Source organism: Emydura macquarii, unplaced genomic scaffold, assembly GCF_026122565.2.
Source record: "Emydura macquarii macquarii isolate MOO-44397 ecotype Brisbane River unplaced genomic scaffold, CSIRO-AGI_Emac_v2 contig_2473, whole genome shotgun sequence".
NCBI lineage: Eukaryota > Metazoa > Chordata > Testudines > Chelidae > Emydura > Emydura macquarii.
Genome location: NW_027132610.1, coordinates 39,611,835 through 39,617,834, shown reverse-complemented (window position 1 = coordinate 39,617,834; position 6,000 = coordinate 39,611,835). Strand labels below are relative to the sequence as shown.

The 6,000-nt window shown below is 41.8% G+C and overlaps 1 long non-coding RNA gene across 1 annotated transcript in view; it reads right to left on the bottom strand.

Annotated features, from left to right (window-relative positions):
- Positions 1-3,794: 3,794 nt before the first annotated feature.
- LOC137162882 (uncharacterized) overlaps positions 3,795-6,000 on the bottom strand; it is a 39,942-nt gene continuing 37,736 nt past the window's right edge. The window contains exons 2-3 of the long non-coding RNA XR_010922546.1: positions 5,108-5,296; positions 3,795-4,765 (exon numbers count right to left, since the gene is read on the bottom strand). This is a non-coding gene — a long non-coding RNA (uncharacterized lncRNA). The remainder of the gene's footprint in view (positions 4,766-5,107; positions 5,297-6,000) is intronic.

Here is a 6,000-nt window from a genome sequence, read left to right as displayed (position 1 = left end):
CCGCACAGCTCACCCTGAGCCTATAGATCAGCTCTTATTTCTTAGGTCCTTCCTTTGGCCTCTTCGCTTTGTTAATTATACCAGTTCTGTTTGAGATGGGATTATGTTAACATGAACCAAGGAACTTTTAGATCACGCCTGCATAGTCCACACAGAGCAGTCACAGTGCAACACTTTACCATGTGCTGCAACTCTCATCCCCATAGTAGTACTGTAGAGCCATGTAGACAAGCTATAAGAGTAAGAAGCATTACAGGGATACTATAATTATCACAGAGCCAAGCATTATAAACCTGGAAATTCAGAGTTCTGGATACACTGAAAAGAAAACCAAACATCCGTTAAGGTATGGAAATGGATACTTAAGGCATCCAAACAACCTTAACTTTGCTCAGGAGTGACCCCATGAGGAGAAAAATATGAAAAACCCTATTGTATATTTAAAAGTCAGTTTAATCAGGGATGACAAACAATAAAAATGCCTTAATCATAATCACAAGGTCATTGCATGGGGTCATTACAGAGCAGAGTGAAGATTGTTAATTCCCATACCTGGCTAGTTTAGAAATTAAACCCTCTCATTTTACCAAGTGCACTAGATATCATCTCATGCCCATCGCCAATAGTTGGGCTCTGCAATCATATAGCTCATCCCATCATCATCTGGGAGCGGGGCATGCACAAGGGGGGCAAGCAGGGACATGGCCCCCCCAGTAATCATCAGGGACACAGAAATCCTCTGACCCAGGGTCAGTGGGGGGAGAGCAAGCTCCTGCCGGGGCTGAGACGGGAAGAACAAACTTCTCCCAAGTAGGGAGGCAGGGGGAGAAGAGCAAGCTCCTTACAGGGAGATAAGGGGAAAGAGTGAGGTCCTCCCAGGACCTGGGGTGGGACAGGGAAAGAGCAAATCCCTCCAAAAGGGGGCACATTTAAACTCCTGCGCACCCCTCTCTCTGAGGAAGACTTTGTTTCTACCAAGCGGTGTACAAAGGGGGCAACCAAAATGCTCCTTTGATTTTGTAAAAATCCAGTGATTACATAAGCATTCTAAACCTGATTCTTCCATAGAATTACTTAGAATTGACACCACTGCAAGTGGAAAAAAAGAATGATGTCCATCTGTCTACACCTAGCAAGATCATCTGAAGCTAGTAGCACAAATTAATCCTTCGGTGAGAGAATTGGAACAACATAATGTACCTGGCAGATTGTACAGTTGATGAAAAGTTTAAAAGATTGTTTTAAAAAGAATTTGTTCTCAGTAAGATACTACCAGTATTAGTGGAATTCCCACACCAAATATAGGGAATACCTGATCAAACCAGTCAGGATAGGGAGACTCAGAAAACTAATTGGCTCCCTGTACTCATTATATGCACTACTGCATAAATCTGAGAGAAAAGGGAAAAGAGAACATCTCAGCTCTGCACAACATCCTATTAGCACAAAGGCCAGCACTGTGATGTCAGTGATGAGATCAGCACTATACCTGAGTGGAAGATAAGCCTAGCATCTTTCCAGCAGGGACTCCTGAGTGTTCACATCAGGAACAGAGCCACTTGGTGTAGTCTCCTGGCCATAGAGACGCATAGGGGAATGTGAGGGAGAGAGAAAAAAGAAACAAACAGAAAGAGGTTCCAGAGGAAACAGGCTGAGAAAAGAAGAGGAACCTAGACAAGTCCCTGAGAACAGGCAGAGTAAGTGCCCATTCTTCTTGTGCTGTGCAATTAACACAGTGAAGGACAAAAGTGCATGGAGGTACGTGATCAGGGGAACGGATTGGGGAAATTCTAAATCAGCAAGACAATGAAACTTTGTATAAATGCCAGTAATGTGGTGATGAGATTGATATTGTGACAGGGCATGGACACTGAGTTGGCTGCTAGAATAGGATTGCAGAACTCCCAGATCTTAACACCATTGACCTCCAGCATAACAGAGCAAACAAGCTCATTCAGAACTGAATATTTTAAAAGCTAAAGCAAGGCCAAAATAAACTATCCACTGGGGAAGAGATCAGAAATCAAAACAAGACAGATCACCCCTTACCCAAAAATTCTCACTAGCTGATCCTTCACAACCATGAGATATGGAAAACAAATCAGAGCCCTACAAAATATAAAACTAGTGATTACAAGCTGGAAGAAAGGGAATTGTAGGTAGGAGGCAGCGTCTCCCACCTAGCAGTTATAGCTCACGGCGGCAATAACACCCAACAGTTTGCCTATGGCAGCAACTTTACCTAGTGGGTGCTGCTTTCTAAGGCAGCTCTGCCTAAGGAGTCAAGTTCCTGGCAGCAATCCTGCCTAGTGGGTTCAGTTCACAGAGAGCAGTTCTGCCTCATGGGACACAAAATAGAGTGGAAAACCAAAGATGAATGATTGTGCAGCACTGAAATGCCCTCCTTTATCCCATTAGTTTCACAGAGATGTCATTATGTCAGCAAAAATGCCAGCATTGTAAAGTTAGCACAGAGGTCAGCACAGTACCTGATAGGGAGATGAGGGTTGGCCTGCCTTAACAGACTAGTACAAGCCCTGCTAGCCCAAGTCAGTTGACCCAGGCTAGGAGGCACACCCACTTGCTCCAAAATGGAGTGTAGTCATACCCTGACACACTCAGGGAAAAGTCTGGCAGAGAGAGAAGAAACTTAACAGGCATCATAAGAAGCAAAGACAGAACCCAGAAAAGACTCATGACACAGGGTAAAGGAATAAGCTCCGGGAAATCCCTAAAGCCAGGGAGACTATGAAGATTGGTCCCATGGCTGAGAGCTGGAAACATGGTCCTGTGAGCTCCAGGGTGTTAGGAAATTAAGGTCTGGGATTTTTAATTGTGCTGAAAGGCCAAAAATGATATAAGGTATTAAAGAAGTGCTTTATCTGCTATGATTTAGAGGGAACATTAAAAGCTTTTCCAACACAAGAATGATACAACACTGACGTCCACTTCTACTCAATAAAACTTTACCAACCAACCAAAAATACAAAGGAAGGAATAAAATGAAAAACTCAAGAACAAAAACCCTTCCCCCAAGCACAGTGTTGACCCAGAAAAGGGAGAAGTGCCAGAGACTCCATGAAGTCTTTTAGGATCCTGGCTGTTACTACTGATTTTACATAGAAGACATTCAGATTCTGTGGGGAAGGGAGTTTGGTGCAGAGGGTGCAGGTGTCCCATTAAGTTTGGCTTAAATAGTATAGACGCAGGATATGTTGAGGACTTGACTGAGTCTGAAAATGTTCTATTGAACCTCTGCATTGCACTGGAGAATCCCCCTTTCTCCTTTTAAATGGGAATTAAATGAGGTCACCTTCCAAAACATGGAGAGTTTTCTTTTCTCCCAACCAAGCTATCAGATAATTCTGGGGGAGTGAAAGGCTTAGGTCCTAGCAAAGTCTAAGACCACAGGAGACATTTGGCAGAACATTTCCATAGAAATTCCAATAGCAAGAGTTAAATTAGCACATGCTTAAAACAATATTTCTTATTGAATTCATTCACACTCAATGTTCTCTTAATGCACAAAATCCTGCAAATAAGACTAGTGGGTAAAGGATGAGCTCTGGGGGTAAAATATCCTCACTCCACATAAGATAACAGTTCACCATCTGGCAAACATTCAGTCTGTACCAAGAGGTTGACAGTAAGAGGGGGAAAAGAGTATACCCCTGTAAACAGCCATGTCTGGTCATTCAGAGCATTTGACAGGGGAGAGGCCATGCTGTAAAATGTTATGTTCATGGCATACAAACAAAAATTAGATTAAGTAACATCATAACGTACTCTTGCTGGAAGATTGCAACAACACTATTTATTTCTTCAAATTCAGAACAATAACACACAAGACCCCAAAAATAGAGGGTTTTTTACTTTTAAAACACTTTAAAAAATTAGTTCAGAAACACAAAGCAAGAAAATAAATTACAAATTCAAAATTACAAGTTTCCAATCCTCAACAGTACAAAGTGCATTTCCAATAGCTCATCGTTGAATAAATAGATTCAAATTGCTTATAAAAAAAGAGTACAATATCTAAACTCCAAATGAAGGCATAAAACCATTAAAAATCTAACCCACCCTCCCGCCAAAAAACCCAAAATCCTACCAAAGAAGAACTCCAGTATTAAACACAGTCTAATTTTTTAAATGGCCATCTTTGCTTGACCCAAAATAAAGTTTGCAAGACATCCCACAGAACTATTTGTGAACCTATACTTAACAGTAAAATTATAGTAGGAGAAAAGCCAAAAAAATACCCTTAAGTAAAAGAAATAATGGCTGTACCCTGGAACAAGAAAGAACCATATGAAAAACAAACAAACAGTCTCCTTTATGTTACAAAAAAAGACAACACGAACACCTCTGGAGTCACATGATGCACAAACACATTCATAAAGAATTCTCCACTGGAGATCACCCATCCTCTTCACAATTGGAGGCTTGTATACAGTTCACCAGGCTGGGCGGATGGAATCCACCACCAGAAACAGTCTTCTCCATGCCATACTCGGATAATCAATAAGCATTCGAAAATGACAAATCTTTACCCCAAGCATATACAATGACTTATGGCTTAAGCTATTCAAAGTAAATTCAGAAGACCCATTGAAGACAAGTCTGGCAGCTTGCATGCCAACATCTCAATCCACAGCAAGAGCTACAGGCAAGAAAATAGAAACGCTAAGATAGTCAGGAATGGCTCGCTCAAGGAGGCAACTGTCCAGACCGGCAATACTGCCCCTAGAAAGGGCTGATTCCACCTCTGATAAAAAGAGAGAAACAGTGAACGGAATGAAAATCAAGTTTGTCAGCCAAGATATCCAACTGAGACCCATGTGAAAGTTGCAAAATCAATTCAATTAGTTAGTTTTGTTACACCTTTTGCAATAAGGGAAGAGACAAGAGAAGACTAGGAATCCTTACAGCAGGGTAATAAACCAGGGATTCAGAGAGCAGCCCTGGGAACTCCAACCACCTATCCTGCAGCCTCAGCTTAAACAAATCTCCAAGCATTAAAAAGGCTTTGATAAAAAATGGGTAACACCTCAAAACTGAGGCACCCAGGGTCCAACAAAAGTTCCCAATTAAAACCCAAACCCCTTACCTGCCAAAGAAAAGCAAAGGTCAGTTGCTTCCAAGGAACAGGTTCATCCACAAACAGCTGCTGTAGAGATTGTAACCGAAAAGTAGCAACTCTGCTCAAAAGATCAATGAGACCTTGTCCCTCTTCCACCCTGCCTCAGCCAATGATGAGCATCCCAAAAGATGTCCAAAGGAACCTTCTGAACTTTTTCTAAAGAGAGTGGAGAGGATCCGAATCAAAACGCTTATGCCACAACATAGAGGCAATTAAATTATTAATGACTAACACCCACCCTCAGAAGAAGAGTGGAGGCAATCCTTCCCTCCAACTTTTCCATAACTCCCTCCCGATTTTAACCAAAATATCACCCACTCCTAGCATAATTCCCAATGCATTGAAGCCAGTTTAGCTCCACAACATCCCCCTGACAAAGTCGGGGGCCAGGCGACCACCCAAGCCCCCAGCAAGAGTGTGTGTCACTCTTTCTCCATTTTATGTGAGCTGAGGAAGCCTGCTCAAGAGTGCTGACATTCAGTCAAAATCTGGACATCACAATCATAAGTAATAAACAAAGTTGCATCATCAGCACATGCAGAGACTTGCACCAGAGTACAAGGTGGAACAGGAAGAGAAAAGCCAGAAAGGTGCTTTTACAACATGCATAACAGAGACTCAATAGAAAGAGCATACAATAACCGAGACAGGAAACAACACTATACACACCACCATTCACCCTAAATACATTATATATCATTATACAGTAACTGAATGCAGAAGACAAACCTGGGCACAAAACCAAAAGTACAGAAGGGTGCAAAACAAATATCTATGAGCTACACAATCAAAAGCCTTCTCTTGATCAAGGGAAATCAACCTAATGTGAAAATCAAACATTTTTTTAAAGGTCAAAATTA